Here is a 16,796-nt window from a genome sequence, read left to right on the forward strand (position 1 = left end):
TTTCCACCTGTGTATCTTCTTGGGAGAGCGGCATTTTTAACGAGAGGGTAAATGGCAAGTTTTCGCTGAGTCGTGAAAGCACAGTAGATACAACACAGCAGGGACCCCGGGCCAAATGCAGATCTGTTCCTGTCATTTCAAAAACCAGTTTTGTAGTCCTTGGATTGCTCGCTGCATAGAGGCTAGAAAGGGTTGGATTATTGAAGAGGAAAAGAGATGATAAAAGTGACTGTCTTTAGAAAGAGCTCTTGGTGATGTGAGGGCCCCCTTCCCCGGCCGTAGGGGAAGGGAGGGATGCCTGCCCTTCCCCTCAAGGCCACTGACAGGGGTTCATCCTGACTACTGGCGGTGCTCCCTGAAGTGGGAGGAGTGACAGAGCTATGGGGTTTTGCTCTTGCCCGAAAAATCTTCCTGGCTGGCTGCTTCAGGGCACAGAGCAAAGGGAGTTTATAGGGAAGAAAAATGTGTGAGTATCGCCCAAGGACACGAAGCGAGCTAAGGGCCAGATGGTCTTAGATGCCGTTAAATAGGTTCTGCTGGGGTTTGCTAACTGTCAGCAGAGGAAAGCCGGCGGCAGGGGGGGGGGAGGGGGGAAGGGTGGGATCATTGGACCTCGGGTTGTCGAGGGAGCAAGTGGCCAGCTAGAGAAAAGTGCCTCCTTGCTATCAAGGGAACTGCCACGAGAGGGACTGAGACACGGTGAGGAGGGGTAACCCCTAGACTCCAGAAAAATGCCGTAAATATTAGCCAGACCCAAGTTCTGTGCAGGTCAAGTAAGATTTCTTCTTCTCGTCTTGTTTCTCCTCCCCCTAGGACTCTGTTTGCTGAGTTTTTATCCAGGAGCCGGGGAAGAGTTCCCACCCTTTGGATATACTCTAACGGGGTAGAGGAGGACTAAAAGAAATTATGCTTTGTGAGTCCTCATTCTTCGTGCCCGTTACGCATTAAAGGGGGGACACAATGAGAAAAATGGTTTGAAGTTTGTAACAATCGGCAGGAAAAAATTGTTGACCCTGTTTATTTCTGAGAACATGCCTTTCTTTTAGAAGGAGCTTATGTCGCAAGGGATACTCTACTATTCTTCATCAGCTAATAAACGAGAAGAAATAGCTCCGATTGTGCTTTTCAGTGGGTTTGTTCTGCTCAGAAAACTCAAGCGAAGACTGGTGTCTTCAGGGGGTCAACCAAAGATGCCAGAACCCACTCTTGTGTCTTCCAAGGCATAATTACATTGATAGGAGTGGGGGGGAGGAAGAATAATTGGTTTGTGCTAAATCATAGGACAGAAATCAACAGATTCAACTTGACGCCGAAAGTCAAGTTTTCAAATTACTGGCATTCTCGAGCTCAGAATATTAATGGCAAATGTGCTTAGGGAACCTGATACTCTCTCTTCTATGCGTCCTGGCATAGCCCAGTATTTAAATCTACTTAAATGCATCTACTCTGACTATGAGAGGCCCCACACAGGCCAGTGTGCACTTGGAGGGGCCGGCGGGGAGCAGTGGGTCAGTGACATCGTCTTGGTATGATTCCAGCTAAAATGTGGGGGAAATCATTTTGTTTGCTTCCTTGTGGGTTTACACAAACTCAGAAAGCTTGTTGGGGTAATTCTTCCGTTCGGATGTAGAGACAGCGTCTATTAGAGGAGCCAGTAAAAAAAAAAAAGTCGATGGAGAAGAAAATGAAAATGTATTCTTATGAGTGGTAGACAGAAGAAAAAATTCTCGAGGATAAACAGAAGGAAAAAGCGCACACACTTTTTATTAGCGTACAGGACTAAAATGATTTGCAGATGTTCGGCTGAGCGTTGCACATAAAGCATACTTATATACCTGGGCTTTTTTCCCCCCTCACTTATTTTAATAGCTGAAGCATCTTTCTCTTGCGAACAGTTTATTCTAATGGCAATAAAAATGCAACAGCCCGACGTCATCATGCCCGATGGCGAAAGGCTTCTGTGGCGCCTTAGCTTGCTTTGTAGGGTTGAGCTCTGGTGGCTGATGGCAATCATGTCTCACCAGGCACTTGGATGAATGAGGTTGTAAATAGGGAGCCACAGGAAAATAGCACAGCTTTTCAAATGGGACTCAGCTCTCGAGTTTCTCCTCACCCACCCCCACACATGAAGTCCAGAGCAAGGATGTCGGGCCATCTTGGATTTCACAGAAGCCTTCCTTAAACTGAGTGATCCCTGCCAGTCTACACAGTGTTTCGTTGTTTCCCGGCTACCTCTTTTTAAGGTGGCTGTGGGTCATCTGTGAGCTTACCATCTGGGCTGCCATATTTTATCTTCGATAAAAGCTTCTGTTGATGAGGGAGACAGACGGGGGAGGCTTGGTATCCTGGAAGAGAGTTCGTTGGACAGTCGGTGATGTTTTATGAGGGTGTGGGCAGATGTTCCCCTGCTGGTTCATCCCCCTGTCGTGGTGCCTTCCTGAGAGGAGGTCATCTTTCCAACATACCTCTCCTAGGCTTTCTTTTGCGAGTCAAAGAATGCTATGTAAATACTACTGTGATTACTTTATAAAACACTGGCATTCTGCATGTAACTCAAAGTTATTCTTTTTTGAGTTTGTTTTTTTTTTTTTTAATAATTAACACGGTTCCTAATGAGGATCCTTCATTATACTCTTTTTAGGAGTTTTCAATAAATACAAACTCGAACTCACAAACTGTGAGATCATGACCTGAGCTGAAAACCAAGAGTCGGACGCTTAATCGACTGAGCCACCTGGGCGCCCCTTTTATCCATTTTTTAAAAATGTTTTTTATTTATTTTTGAGAGAGAGAATGAGAGAGAGAATGAGTGAGTGAGGGGCAGACACACACACACACACACACACACACACACACACACACACACAGAATCCCAAGCAGGCTCCATGCTGACGGCAGTGAGCCCGGTGTGGGGCTTAAACCCATGAACCCTGAGATCCTGACCTGAGATGAAGTTAGACTCTCAACTGACTGAGACACCCAGGTACCCCTGATTATCCATTTCCCCCCCAGACTAATAGGCAAATAAAGCACCCTGCTGGGTTTAACAGTGATCACTGGAATAGACTGTGGAAGAACCACTTTGGGGGAGATGAAAAGTCTTGAATCGAGCACTTTGCCTTAATTGAGAGGAGTGATAGCATTAAAGAACTCATGAATCAGGGTCAGAGTTAACTTTCTCTTTTGCCTTCCAAACAAACATTTGTTCAACTGAAGGAACCCTTTTAAAAATAAAATGCCTAAAGTACATTTCACTGATTGGCTCTCTAGTCCTTTTGTAGGGCAATTTGTTCCTGGCAATCAAAATTTTAAATTTGCTTTTAAATCTTTTACAGGGCCTTCTTACTTCTTGGCATCTGACCTTTAGGAAGACTTATTGGTTTGTTTCAACTGTATGGGACTAAGTCCCAATGTGTCCCCCTAGATTAAAAGTAAAACTCTCACCTCCCAAGGGGCAGTCTCCTGCCTACTTCTCTGATCCCGTATTCTTCCACCTGCTTCGAGGGAGACCAGCCAAGCCCTTAGCAGCTCTCCCATGTTCTGGGTACAATGATGTTCAGTGGTAGGAGAAAAAGAATGAAGGTAAAATGTACCTTCCCTAGGGTTCATTGAGCTGTAAGATTTTTCTCACATTTACTCTCTTTTCTTTCTCCCTGCATGTGTGTATGTGTGTGTTGGAGCCCGTTCGCTCATGTGCCCACGTGAAAATATGAACCTGCGTGTCCTGTATATTTTTTTGGCTGAAGTTTTTACAAATACGGTGCAGATATAATGACCCCGCTCTCCCACATGAATCTCTTGGGAATAAAGACATTCTCTTACATAGTCACACTGCCAGCATCCCATCCAATACGGTTTGTATTCAAATATAGAGGTTTTTTTCTTTTCTTTCCCATTTTCTTATGCATTCAATTGTGTTTTGGGACATGGAACATAGTTACGAGGTTCCAAAGTTAGAACTGTGGGTATAAAAGGTGCAGTCAGGGAAGCATCGACCCCTTCCCCATCTCCTTATCCCCTCCTCCTGTTCTTACTCATCCCTGTAGGAAGCTATTTTCATTCCTTTCTAGTTTACCCGTCCTCTGTTTCTTGTTGTAGAGGTAAGTTTGTGAGTGTGGATTTCCTTTCTCCTTCTTACTTACACTAAGGACAGCATGCTATGTATACTCTTTGCGATGGAGCTTTCTTTCTCTTGCCTTCTTTTTAATGTTTTGTTTAATAATATATGCTCTCTATGACTCCCTGTAAGTTCTGAGAACCTTCCTCTCTAAATGAGGACTTCTTCATTGACAGATAGAACTCTTTAGGAAGTAGGATAATTGACGGGGCACCTGGGTGGTTCAGTTGGTTAAGTGTCTGACTCCTGGTTTCGGCTCAGGTCGTGATCTCACGGTTCCTGGGATCGAACCCCGCTGGCAGTGCAGGGCCTGCTTGGGATTCTCTCTCTCCTCTCTCTCTGCCCCTCCCCCCACTCCCACTCCCGCTCAAAATTCATAAACAAACTTTAAAAAATTCTATCTTCAGTTAATATATAGCACTATGATTCCTTATGTGTTTTCAAATAATTCTCGTGCAGATTTTTTCATTTGCTTTTCATAAAACTCTATGGCGTCAAGTGTGAGTGCCCGTACATTTTTTTGATGAGCCCATTTTATGTGATTAACACGTGGAGGTCCAGAAGGCGTGGGAGACTTTTCTGCCATCACCCATTAGACTTTGCTATGAACGTCCTTTGTCAGCCTTGTAATGACAGGTTATTTCTAGTCACAGTTCTAGCACATTCCATAATTTAATATTTTCCCAATATAATTACTGTAATTATTTACTCAGGGACATATGCTCATGTATTCCCTACACTTACACCTAGAGTTATCATTCTTTTAGAGTAGTTTCAACATTTGCGAAGAGCCAGAAGTTCCAAACTCCTGATTTTTTATTTCCTAAATCGTCAGTGACCTTTTGTGACAGTGGTAGACGTGAAACAGAGATCAACTTCAGAATCTGTCAGACCTTGTGCCTATCTTGATGGAGACAAACCTAAGATGTTCCAAATTGCAAATTCCTTTTCTGCTTCTTAACCATGAGATACACTAAAATATGAACAGGGATTCCTCTGTTTTATGGTAATGTCCCCATGATTTTTATGCTCCTTTGTGCAAACAGAAACGGTGATTTGCTTTCGGGATACAGAAGAACTGGTCTCCTGAGCTAGAACAGGTTGGGGCCTCAGCTTGGTGAGTGGGGTTGATCTACCAGATGCCGGATGCCCTTTTCATGCTGAAGAAAGATTTGAGGTTCCTGAGCAAGAGAAAGTCTAAATATAAATTTAATGGATGGGGAGTTGGCGGTGGAAGAGAGTCATTTTCTTCCAGTGTTTCCAAAAGGAAATCAGCAACCAACCCCAATTTAGTCCAACAACCGTTTATATGGTTTTTAATATATAACAGGCTTCGAGCTAGGCATTGGGGACAAACTGGTGGATGAAGCACATTCTCTCCTTGTAAGACTAGTCTACCAAGGGCAACATTATTCACTCAGGTCTGTGTCTTCATGAAACTGGAAACATGCAGGGGGAAAGCACTGGTGGGTCAGTGGGCATTTGACCAGCAGGGTCTAGTTATCCGTCCCAGGCACGGAAGGGTAACAAACGAAGCAGGGTTAAGCTCAGTGAGAAGGGCTGTTGTGTAGTGACGACCATTGGACCACTGAGCCGGAGATGGGATATCTGTTTCTTTTAAAGTCTTCCAACTGTTTTCAAATGGTTCTGAAAATCAAATAGGCCCAGGACATAAATGCACTGGGTTGGCCAGATTGGCATTTGCTGCGTCCTCTGTCAGCAATTAGACTGCCCTTGCTTACTCATCCATACTTGCCGCCTATTTTAGTAGGTCAAGGGAATCCCAAATGAGCACTCACCAGAAATACACTTAAGTGGGTCTATGTGACAGTCAGAGTGTCCTTTTAAGAATTAATCATTTCATAAGCCATTTTTGACAATTATTGTTTTTCGTTGTCTGGTTGGATACCGCAGTTGCTTCTAGCATGTCGTTAAGACATCCGATAATGCCAGCTCAGACATTTTTTGGTGTAACATCTGCAACACACACACACACACACACACACACACACACACACACACACCCCATCCCTCCGCACATACCTTAAATGCCACCAAAAAATAGAAAAGAAAGAAAGATACATTCTATTACTTTAAGTTTTGGACCTAGGCCTATGTTTATGATTAATTTCAAAGTAGGCTATGGATACATAATTTGCTTGTGGGTAGGGAAATTAAACAGCCCCGCTGGGGGTTATGTCTAGTCTTGGAACATTCCTTGTGTCTCTTTATTGCTTAAGAGCACAGCATAGTGTCCTGTTAATTACTCAGCAGTTTGCCTTCCTATGTGCAGCATGTGAACTTCACTTTCCTGAGCCCTCATTCGTTTTAGCCCATCTTATTTCTCATTTGTTAAATTTTTGGTTCGCGGTGCCAGTATATATCTCCTTTAGTGTTCCAAGGTAAAATCTACCGACGCCTGACTCTGAAGGATTATTGAGATTTTCTTTATACAGAGGAGGAAAGAAAAGGATCTTCCTGGAGACATAGCCCCTGCATGCTGGATACCTTTTGTAGGCAGAGATGGGTTGTCCCCACCCTACTGTTTCTGATCCATGGGAGTACCTTTAGAACAACGAGGAAAACAAATTTACTCCTCCTTATCCTATCCTCTCTGCTCACACTGCTTCCGTATTTCCTATCACATATGCCATCGTCATCCTGGTTCAAGCACCAATCCTATTACTAGGTCAGTGCACAAACCTTTCTTGAGAGCGGGCCCTGTGCCAGATACTTTACTAGCCCTTCATTTCCTAACTTCGCATTATCTTATGAGTGATCTAATGCTTTACTAGCAGATATCAGTTCGTAATTTAGAAAGGGGAATTAGGAGCAATGGAGCCTGAGACTGGATGCCGCAGTAGCTGGGAATCAGCACGAACAAGACCCAGGGCCCCTCCTCGATACCATACTCTAGAAACAGCCTTGCCCACCAATCAGGTTGGCAAAAGAGCTTCAGCCCAGTGTGCCTTTTTTATTTATGTTACCATCTCTGGTTTTTCTCTGGGGTTATCGCCTCATTCATGGTGAGGGTTGCAGGCTCAGTTTTAATTCACCAGCCTTTGAAACTTACACACAAATGGCAGATTAAATCAAACAATAGCACTTTGGAAGGGCAACCGTCTATTTTCAGATGGATTGCCATGTTCTTCAACTGAATGTGACTGTATTTTTGCTGCTTTCAATTTTTAATGATTCTGATGATTCTACCCTCAATGTTCCCCTTAATTTACTACTGAGACCATTTATTGATTCCTCACCGACATTTAGTACATATTTATTGAATGGTTGCATCTGGCATCATGATAGACACTCTAGGGATAAAATAGATACTGTTCTTAATATGTTTGGGGTCTGGTTGTGAAGGCAGAACTTACGTGTCTTACAGTCACGAAATACATAGAAAAAAGTGGCCGGCAGGGTGTACTGGTTATCAGTATAATGGCAATTCCAAGAAGGGAAAGACCGTGACGGCTGTGGGAACTGGAGGGATCGTGCAGAGTGGAAGGAGTTGAGCTGATTCGTGGATGTTGGGTAGAGTTTAGACCTGCTGTGTTCACCACTGCCCAGCATGGAAGCTACTGGCCAGAATGTGGCTGCAAAGCACTGAAGTATCACTCGTTTGTATCAAGACCTGCTGTAAGCGTGAAATACACACTGGATTTTGGACAATCTGGTGTAAGGAAATTTCAGTATGTCCTCAATATTTTATAGGGATTACCTGTTGACATCATAAAACTGGATATATTGCACGAAATGAACTATGCTCAATCTTTACTTTTACCTTTTTTGACTTTTAAAATATGGCTTCCAGAATGTTTGTTTGTCTGTTTATTTGTTGATTTACTTTGAGACGGTGTGTGCATGAGAAGGGGAGGGGCAGAGGGAGAGGGAGAAAGAGAATCCTGAGCAGGCTCCAAGCTGTCAGCACAGAGCCTGTTGTCTAGAGGCTCGTCGAGGGGCTCGATCTCACCAACCATGGGATCATGACCTGAGCCAAGATCAAGAGTAAGGCATTTAATCGACTGAGCCACCCAGGCACCCCTAGAACATTTGGAATTACATATAAGGCTCACAGGTTTGGCCTGCATTGTCTTTCTCTTGGAGCCACGTGTACATTAGATAGTAGGACTCATTGCAAATTGGGTGGGGTGGAGGGGCAGGGAAGGAGGAGGCAGTGGACAGGGTCTTGTGGCGTGATGTGGCCGTGAATCAAGTTGAAAGCCAGAGGAAAGAAGCTTTTTGAACACGTTGTAGTTGGCACCCAAAGCTTGTTGGGAGAGTGGGAAATCCAGGTGGACATTCCCCGGGGGCATGCTCTAGCAGAACGGGTGTGCCTTTGACTTGGAGGAGAGGTTTGGATCAGAGATCTGGATTTGAGAGATGTCATTTTGCACTTAAAATTCCAGAAGGTACCCGGGGTTGTCAGATAGCGGAGGTACCTTGATGTGAACCCCGAGGGCTTGGTTTATGAGCTCCTTCCCAGACACCTTGCCTCTGCTATCCTGTGACTCCTGTTGAACTTGTGATGTTTGCACCTGGGAGATGCATGTGTAAAGAAAACGAAGAAAACAGAATACCCCTTGGGAAACATTCCCCCTTCATGTTAGCCCCTAAAGATTGGCTGGGACTAAGCTGATGTTTGGGGAGGAAGCTGACAGCTTCGCGCAGAGGGTGTGAAGGGCGGAAATCCGTGAGAAATGACCGAAGGACTGGCAGGCTGCAGCAACGTGGGGAGTGTCCATTTACAGGTGTCTCAGGCGCTTCCCAGGTGAGATCTGAAAGCAGCTCCTGTTCTCAGAGGGCAGGGGGAGACCCAAGAAAGAGGCAGCCGCTCCAGGTTGGTAAGTGGCAGTTTTAATCACCAAAAGCAACTTGTGTATGAGGCTCGTCTTGGGTGGCCGCAAGGAGAATCAATCTCCGCACTCGTCCCCCAAATCTTACAAGTTTATAAAGAGGCCCTAACTGGGCTCAGTCATGTGTACCGAGCAGGCGTTTTCAGTCCCACACACCATCTCAAGGCTGTGTCCTTGGAGCAGCTTCTGGGAGTGAAACAGGCAAGTGGAACCCACACACATTCCAAGGTCAGCGGAGGAGACGAAGAGCCGCTGAGTGCCTGGGTCCAGCTCACAGATCAGTCGACGGTCATGTCTTTTCGATGACCTTCCCCAGCAGAGGTATGAAATCAGGTCATGTGAGGGGGTTCTCTGTGCTGGGCTGCCTAGAGCTACAGGAGGATGGATGTGGGGTGCCCCCGGCAAGGAAATCAGAGTGACGGACACTGACAAATTGGGAAAGATCCTAGCCTGGCATTTTAGTTTCCTGTTTACCCATGCAAGGGTGGTAGGGCTTCTTTGTGCCAATTCACTCATAGAGTGTCTTATGAGGCAGCCTACTATTTCATTCATTGATATATTAGCTTATAATTTAGAAAGGGAGATTAGGAGGAGTAACAGCGTAATGAGACTGAATGCCCCCTGGAGTTAATGAACTTGTTTGAAGGGTAAAACCAGGAACATTTTGCACAATGATGCTTTATTAGAAAGCAGAAAGTCTCCAAAGGTGAACACCTTTGAAAGGCAAAACTCATTTTGATGTTTGTGTTCAGGAATATACATTAAAAATTAATCCTAATTACTTCATTGATTTACCTCGCTAACAAGATTAAAAGTGATAATAGCCAACATTCACCAAACTGGGCTTATAGGTGCTAGTGGGGAAGAGTGCCCTCTGACTGCCTGTGTTGGCACGTAGGTGGGCATTTTGCTTACCTTCTCTGTTCCTCAATCTCCTCACCTATAAAATGGGTATAAGAACTGTTCCTACCTTGTACAATTTTGTTTTGGTCACTAAACAAATTTTACATAGGAATACACAGGAAATACATAGGAAACACATAGCACATAGAGTAATTTCAAGGACATAGGAGGAGTTTGACAAGTATAAGTCATTAGTTTGTGGAATGCTTAGAGTTTTCTTCTGGGCCTCTTCTAAAGAGGAGAAAATTACGTGTTGGACAAGTGAAGTCAGGAGGTGGCAGGTAAGCCATATAACCAGTATGTAGCCCAAGCTTAGCCCAAATCTCAAGCTTGTGCAAAACCACCTGAATCAGAAAACAACATGGGGGCCAAATCCTGACTGCTGCCTGCCTTTGCAAGGCCCTGGGGCTAACGATGGTCTTTATCGGATGGATTCTGTTGAGTGAAAGATAGAAAACTTGAACTCAAACCAAATTATGCCCACCCTCCCCCAAATATTTCCAAATTCTCATTAGCAGACTTGCATTCCATAGATGATAGCATTCAGTTCTTATCGTATTTTGGACTTCACATATAGAAGACGCAGAAATGTATTTTCTCTCTTGCTTTTCTAAGTATCTACATAAAACCCTTAATTTTGACACCCGACCTGCAAATGCAGTGTAAAGACTCCCTTCTGGCCCTTTCCAGAAAGGGTTTGTGTCTGTCTCCGTCTCTGTTAGCCGCTGGGGTGGTCTGTGCGAGAAAGTTCCGAAAACCGGAGAACTGGTCATCACAAATAGGGTGCAGGGGACACAAGCTGGGTGGCGTAGGAGGGTGAAGGAGGACACTTCCAGAAGCAGGCTGTGAACAGTCATGGGGCCGCTGGATGTAAGGTGCCCACAGAGATTTGGGCAGGACCCTGTGCCCCGTAGGAGTTTTTGGGTAAAGGCCGAGGAGGGAGTGTTTCTGAAGATCGCTTGTTTTAGGGAAGGAACATTGGCGAAATTTGTCGAAATAGAAACATTCTCCCAGATTACACTTTTCTTTCCACCTCTCAGGGGTGCTCTATATAAAAAATGTCCTCAAAAGATGTAAGCCTAGAAGCTTGGCAAGACTTTTCAAAAGCAACTTGAAGTATTTTTATTTTCCCTTGAAGGAGGCTTGGAAAACTCATTTACATCGCTAAGCCGTCGGGAGATAGCCTGGGATAAAACCCTGTCCCACATGGCTTCTGGGACGCATTTAATGGGCTCTGGTAGTTGACATGGTGCTGGAGGTGGCAAGGAGCCCGTGGCGATCTGGATTTTGCCAAATAAAAACAGACCAAAGAGATGGAACCCTAGAGTGTGCTGTCGAGGCCTTCCAGGAGGTGTGGAGGCTACGTCAGCCTCGTTGCACAGAAGCAAGATGTGACCGCAGACCTTGAATAACCTCCTGCCCAAGCTGGTGAGTGGCCCAGACGAGGGCCCGGGGCTTCCTGCAAAGTTCCTTGTTGACTTTGCCGTCAGGCCTCTTGAAACCTTTTTGTTTCTGAAACTTCTGAGCACGTAAAGCAAGTTCGGGATCCCTTTGTCGAGACCCGGATTCTCCTCAACTCTTCTTGGAGAATGCCCTGCCCTCCGTCCCGGGGACTGCCCCCAGGTCATGAGACCCCCGTCACCTGTCACCTTCCGCTTCACCTGGATCCTGACTCGAGGGGCGCCCACCCACCATTTCTGGCCCCCCCTCCCCCCGAGCAGCTGAATCAGTTCAAGACTTAAACAGTAGCATACGAGCAAATGTTAAAATTGAAATCTGGGCTTTTGGCCATACAAAACAGGGTGGGAGTTATTATTTTCTGCCAATTTTGAGTAAAATGAACATCCACTTTTTTGGATTGGGAGAGTGAGGCAGAAAACCTCTTCCTAGGAAGCCCCGGCCTTTCATCTCCCCATGTTTGTGTGGTAGTCAGCACTGCCACAGAATTGTCACGTTTCAGCAGGACAAAGGCTTGATTAGAGAAAACACTGCTGGCATAGGCTTTGGCCCATTAGTTTGTGTTCATTTGCATGTCCCTTGCTTTCTCGGAACGTGTGCTTGACCCGGGAGCATCTGTGTTTCCATGGAACCCTTTTCTTTAGCTGTTAGGCACCGACATTTGAATAGCTTCCCTTGCAAGGCAGAAAGCCCCCCGTGCCCTGCGAGCCTCTCTCGACAAAGCAGGGGAACAGAGCATTGTTTCTGCATAATTATACAACTGGTAGTAACACTAGGGGTCTGTCCTGTATACTTTTATATGGGATATTATCAAGAACAAGAATTTTACTCTCTTGAACTTGGAAGGGGTTTTAGCAAGCGCGAGAGTAGTTAACCGTTGCCCCGAACGGTTAACCGATGGCTCAGTATCATGCTGTGCCGTAGTGACAAGAGCGGAGACTGATGCTCCGGCTGGGCTTTCTCTTGATCGTTCTCCAGTGACTAAAACAATTTTACCTTTTTTTCTTTTTGTTTTTTGTTTTTGGATATGGGATAAACCTTTGGCAATTAAAACAGGTATCAAGGATGTCTCTAAAGAAATTCGTTTTGTGCCTATTTGTTACTTTTCTGGATTGGGAGGTGGGGTTGTATTTTTACGTGTGTATGTGTATGTCTGTGTGTGTGAATGCAGCACTTAGAATATTTTTAGTGTTTATTTAGTTTTGAGAGAGAGAGAGAGAGAGAGAGAGAGAGAGAGGAAGGAAGGGACAGAGACAGAAGATCCGAAGCGTGCTCTACACGGACAGCGGAGAGCCTGGTGTGGGGCTTGAACTCACAAACTGTGAGCTGATGACCAGAGCCAAAGTCGGACGCTTAACCGACTGAGCCACCCAGGCACCCCCGAATGCGGTACTTTTGACGTCTGCTGCGGCCACAGGCTGGTGCTGGAAGAAGCATGGAAATCAGTTTCACCCCAGGCTTCTCTCTCCAGCGGATGTCCGTGTGTCTTTTGCTCCAAAGACGCTTGTCTCTTCCTGTTTCTTTAGTATTCATTTCATCCCCCTATCGTCTTACCTATTTCAAGGTATCCCTTCGTTTTGAAGGAATTTATAGACGTAAAATAACAAAAGGGGAGAAGGGCTCGTTGCTTCCATCTGTTGGAAGCCTTCCACTTGTCAATTACTACAGTGTATGGATTGTCAGGTTCCATGCTCACAAAAATCCACGAGCTGCTCGTAAGGGTAATTACCTTTTTGCGGGGAGGGGGGGTGCACAGTGCCCCGGGACCTGTGTCATCCTGTAGGTTTCATTTATTTATCCAGTTTAATTCCATCAGTCATCATGTCATTTGATGGACCTTCTTGGCCGCTTCCTCCTGTCCTGGTAGAAAGACTTTCCTCCTCGGCTCACGACACAGCAGTCTCCTGGTCTTGCCCCTGTCTCCCCTGTGGCCCATCCCCCTCTGTGACGGTCACTACCCCCAGTCCGCCTCCGGGCCCTCTCCTTTCCCCATGCCATCATCTCTCCCTGGGCAGACTCATGTCTTCCATTAAGAACCACGGGTTAGTTTCATTGACTTGCACATTTGTCTCTCTGGTCCACACCTTCCCACCAGTTGCCACACTCCTGGACTCAGTGGACTGCCGAGATGAAATGTCAGTCTCATCTTGGCTGTTTCAAAGACACCTCACTTCAGAACACCCTAAGTCACGCTCAGGATTTTTGCCTCTGTCTCTGGTCCTCTGGCCTGGACCGCTGAAGCAGTCTCCTACCTGCTGCACCCACACCACCCCTGCCTCCGCCAGTACGTCCTCCACTCTGTGGCCAGCGTGTTATTTTCAAAGGCCGATGTGACCTAACATCTCTCTGCTGAAGACCAACCATCCATCTTGGAATAAGTATCTTAGAATAATCATCAAAATACTCACCGTGGTGCCCCCAGCCCCTGGCGTTTGGATCCCAGCCCCTTTTCCAGCTTTATCTGGTTTCAGTTTCCCTGCTCCCTACAGCGCCCCCTGCTGCCCCCACTTGGCTGTTTTCAGTCACATTTGCATGCTCCTGCTCTCCCCAGAGTCTAAGCTCTTTGCCTGGAGTCCTTCTCTCTTCACTCCTTGCCTTGTTACTCTCTTAGATTCTCTCTGGCTTCCTCTTAAGCCAGCCTCCCTCGCATATGTTTTCATTGTATGATGTCCTTCCTCTCTTGGAACGCTTACCCCCCTTGGAATTTTATGTTTGTTCTTCTGGTCGATTTATCCATTAAAGCTTATGTCTTCTACTCTACTGTAAACTCCACAAAGGTAGGATGGTTTCTGGAATACCTAACCATTGGTTTCTCCACTACCTAGCTAGTGCTTGGCAAACAATAGACTCTTGATAAATATAGGACAAATGAATACGTTTCCAGTTTACAGGTGAGGAAACTGAGGGTTGTAGAGGTTAATTGAGAACTTACTCAAGTGTCTTAGGTATGCATTGTTGAGTTGTAAATACCAGAGTTCCCCACAAATTAGGCAAAGCAAAGGGGGCAAAAAGATACAAGGTAATTATGCAGAATATAAGTGCAGGGCTTGAGCCGACAAGAGAGACTTATCAGGCTCTGTCTTTCCCTTAGCACATGGGATTCTCATCCTTGCTCCTCTCTGTTCCTCTTCCCTCTTCAGCCCCCATTATCATCCACATCCAAGGTCTGGGGCCACTGAACAACAGACTCACAGGGCAAAACAGGACATCACATTCTCAGGCTCCTGGGGAAGAAGTCAAACTGTCGGGTCTTGCCTCTGAATCATCTCTGCCTGTTAGGTGTCCATCGCAGACCCTCTGTGCTCTGGGTGGGCCAGCGCCACCTGGTCCCATCCTGAGCATAGGTTGGAAGAGAGATGGGTGGGTGCGGGCGCCCCTGCAAAGCATCTTCCACCCCACGGTGGCAGAGTTGAAATGCGGGCTCTACAGCCTTGGGATTGTGCTACTCTGCATGTTCTTCCAACGTAAGCAGATCTCTGTCTGATTCATCTGTGACCTTTTACGTCCTCAGTAACACTTGCGCTTGGATATATATGGTGGTCCTGTCTACCGGTTGTGAGTGCTCCGTGTCTACCAGGCATCTCCAATGCATTTAAAAACTTCCTCTCATTCAACTTCTAACAGCCCAAAGAGGGGGTGGGTACTGTTCGTATAACCCTTTGGGCGAGGAGATGGGTCATAAGACAAGTTAGGTAATTGGATATGAGCCATGGCACTCAAAATCTTGAGCTTGCAAATGGAATCTTATGTGCACTGCCCTTGGAGAGTATGTATACTTGAGATGTGCTTGGCAGGCCAGCAGCGTCACCCTCACCCAGAGCTTTGATAGAAATGTGGACGCTCAGGCCCCATCCCGGAAGGAGAGGATCCAATTGGCACGTGCCCAGCTGCCCAGCTGATCTGTGGCATATTCAGGTGGAAGGGCACCGGTTTAAAATTCCTGCGACCTGATTTTCATTTTGCTCTGAGTAAGACTTCCGCCATGGGAGGTGGTCGACGTCACATATTTCCCGCTTTGCCCATCTGTAGAACAGTGACATTTCTACAGGGTAGGTCCATGAACAAATACACATGAAAGTATCTGCTGCCTGGTGGGTGTTCTTGAAGGGTGAGTTCAATCAATTAAGTACTTTTGGCAAAAACAGAAACAAAAACAAAAAACCAAAACAAGACCAGAAAACCAAAAAAAAAAAAAAAACAAAAACAAAAAAAAAACACCGGACTCACACTGTGAAATACATAATCCTCAGTGAAAACAAGTGTTGTTGGCTTGTTTCCACTAGAATAGATATGCCTCAAAGTGAGTGGGCGATGAAGGCATTTCCAAAATATAGTTTCCTCATAGTCTGGCTCGTAAGGGTGCCATTCCTCGTTTTTTTTTCCCATTCGTTCAAATTTACCTTGTAATCAACAGACTTTTTAACCGGTTCTTGTTGAAGTTAACACACATATGCACATACACACACGTGCATACGCCACAAAACATCCGGCGAGAGCAGAAAAGCCAAGTCGTCACTTTTGATACAGAGGGCTCCTGTGTTGCTCAGAAATCAGAGGCTTATGTTGTAGGCCTGGCGATACAGCCCAAGGACAGATCTCGAATGGCGCGGACCATGTGGGAAGCAGAAGTCAAAGCTGGCAGCTGTATCGCAGTTAAGATGTCTTCAACCTAGAGGCACTGGGGGTGGCTCAGTTGGTTAAGCATCCGACTTCAGGTCAGGTCACGATCTCATGGTTCATGGATTTGGGCCCCCCATTGGGCTCTGTGCGGACAGCTCCGAGCCTGGAGCCTGCTTCGGATTCTGTGTCTTCCTCTCTCTCTGCCTCTCCCCCGCTCACGCTCTGTGTCTCAAAAATAAATAAGTGTTCCTTTTTTTTTTTTAAAGATATCTCCAGCCTCAAGTGACAGTCTAACTCACGGGGTCTTTATCCCATGGGCACTGATTTGGGGGAGCTTCCCAGCATCCCCAGTTGGGCAGTAGCTCAACTTGGTTTAGCACCCCAGCGACGGCCTGGTTGAGGGTATAGGCCTCTTTGTGATCTTCTGTGTTCTTCCCCGTAGACAGTTGTTGTCACACAATGTTGTGTTCAGGAGGCAGAGCCGGGAAAGGAAATTTCTTCTGGTGCTCTTTTTGGATCAGGGAGAAAATCTTGTTCCCAGAATCGGGCCCCTCCCTGCTTTACGGTTCATTGGTCAGAGCCGGTCACAGCCCTGGGATAAAGGCTCTCAATCGGATACTTGAATCAAATTGGACATGGGTTAGCAGAGAAGGACAGATGGATGGACCCACGGCCCTTCCCACAGAAAGAGAGATGCCTTTTTTACTAGAGATGAAAATAAGGTATAATCTCCAGGGGTATTAGGGTTCTCCAGAGAAGCAGAGCCAATAAGCTTATATATATGTGCACACAATATATGGAAAATTTTGCTAATATATTTTACCCAAATTTTAAGTATATAT

The 16,796-nt window shown here is 45.9% G+C and overlaps 1 protein-coding gene across 1 annotated transcript in view; it reads left to right on the top strand.

Moving 5' to 3' along the window:
- The window catches only part of FBXL7 (F-box and leucine rich repeat protein 7), a 396,191-nt gene that overhangs the window by 28,870 nt on the left and 350,525 nt on the right, over positions 1-16,796 (top strand). The gene's annotated exons all lie outside the window — the stretch shown is intronic.

The sequence above is a fragment of the Herpailurus yagouaroundi genome, unplaced genomic scaffold (assembly GCF_014898765.1).
Source record: "Herpailurus yagouaroundi ecotype Mexico unplaced genomic scaffold, PumYag 29, whole genome shotgun sequence".
Lineage (NCBI taxonomy): Eukaryota > Metazoa > Chordata > Mammalia > Carnivora > Felidae > Herpailurus > Herpailurus yagouaroundi.